Source organism: Charadrius vociferus, unplaced genomic scaffold (genome assembly GCF_000708025.1).
Source record: "Charadrius vociferus isolate BGI_N301 unplaced genomic scaffold, ASM70802v2 scaffold2206, whole genome shotgun sequence".
Lineage (NCBI taxonomy): Eukaryota > Metazoa > Chordata > Aves > Charadriiformes > Charadriidae > Charadrius > Charadrius vociferus.
Window position 1 is genome coordinate 59,679 of NW_009648990.1, and position 1,854 is coordinate 61,532.

The window sequence follows — 1,854 nt, forward strand, 5'->3', positions numbered from 1 at the left end:
CCTCAGGTTCAGGACCTTGCACTTGCTTTTGTTGAACCTCATTAGGTTCTTCTCTGCCCAGCTCTCCAGCCTGTCCGGGTCACGCTGGATGGCAGCGCGGCCCTCTGGAGAGTCAGCCACCCCATCCCCAGTAAGCCATCCCAGTGTCCCCAGGTCCCTGTGCCCGCTGTCCCCAGGGGCACCCCCCCACACACACACACACACCATTGATCGAATGCCAGCCCCAGTCACCCCACCTTGTGTCCCCAGAGCCCTTTCCAGGACCCTCCGCCAATGACCCAAGCCACCCACCAGTACACTCCCAGTATCACCAGGCCAGCCCAGTATCATCCCCCAGAGTGTCCCCAGTCCCCTCCAGCAACACCTGCACAATGTCCTCAGGGATGCCCAATCCCCCTCTCCAGGGTCTCCAAGCCCCTCCCCAGTAACACTCCCCAGTATCGCAAGGAGAAATCCCAGTACCCCACTGGTGTCCCCAAGCAATCCCAGTGTCCCCCCCTCAGTGTCCTCAGGACATGCCACGCCCCGCCCCAAAAAACCCTTCCGAACATCCAGGAGCACCCCAGTGCCACTCCTGTGCTCCCACACCAACCCCAGTGACCCCATCAATGTCCCCAGGCCCCTCAGCGCCCCTGCCCAGTGTCCTTAGGCCACCAGTTACCCCCTCCTATGTCCCCAGTGCCCCCCATCGCCATCCCAGTAAGACTTATCGTCCCCTGGGACACCCCAGTAACCCCTCTGTGTCCCCACGTCCCCGCCCCCAGTGTCCCCAGGCCGTGCCAGGACTCCCCCAGGTGTCCCCAGTCCAGCCCAGTGTCCCCATGTCCTGCACCCCCCTCGTCCCCAGTGCCCACCCCTAACCCCGCGCCCCCAATACGGCCCTGCACCGCCCCCAGTGCGCCCAGTACTGCACCCAGCATAGCCCATCACCTCCCACCTCGCACCCCAGTGCCTCCCGGGACCGCGCAGAGGAGCACAGTACCACCTCTATTGCCCCAGTACCGACCAGAGTGCACCAACCAGTGCACCTCTATTGCCCCAGTACCGACCAGAGTGCACCCCAGTACCGACCCAGTATCGCGCACCGTGTGCCCCCCTATAGAGCCCAGTGCCACTCCTCCGCACCGTGCCCCCAGTACCACCAAGTACTGTCTCCCAGTACCAACTCCTAATGCCCCAGTACTTCTTCTGGTGCCCCCACTATGGACTCTGAATGCCTCCAGTGCCCCCAGTACCAACTTCCAGTGTTCCCAGTACCAACTCCCTGTGTCCCCAGTACAGTCCCCCATATAGCTCAGGACCTCCCAGCACTGACCCCCAGTGCCTCCCAGGACTGCCCAGAGGAGCCCAGTACCACCCTCACTGCCCTAGTACCGACCGGAGTGCCCCCAGTATCGCCCGCTACCACCTCCCGCGCCCCCAGTAGAACCACTCACCCCCCCCCCATGCCGCCAGCACCACCAAGTACCGTCTCCCAGTACCAAATCCTAGTGCCCCAGTACTGACTCTGAGTGCTCCCAGTGCCTCCAGTAACACCCAGTACTGGCCGCTAGCCCAGCCCAGCATACATAACCCAAACACCCAGGCACCACCGCCGCCTCCTTGTGCCCCCCCATCCTACCCCTAACACCCAGTGTCCCTGGCTTCCCAGTGTTCCCAGTGCTCTCCCAGCGCCCCCCCGGCAGGGCTCAGGGGCAGAGTTAAGGGGGTTATGTGATGGGACCAGGCGGCAGCGCAGCCCCCGGCTCCCCGTCCCCGACAGAGCACACGCAGGCGCCCGCATCCATCCCAAAGCCAGTGTTTATTTGGGGGGTTCCCCCAGTTGCAGCAAGGGACACTTGCCTGGCCCCAGCC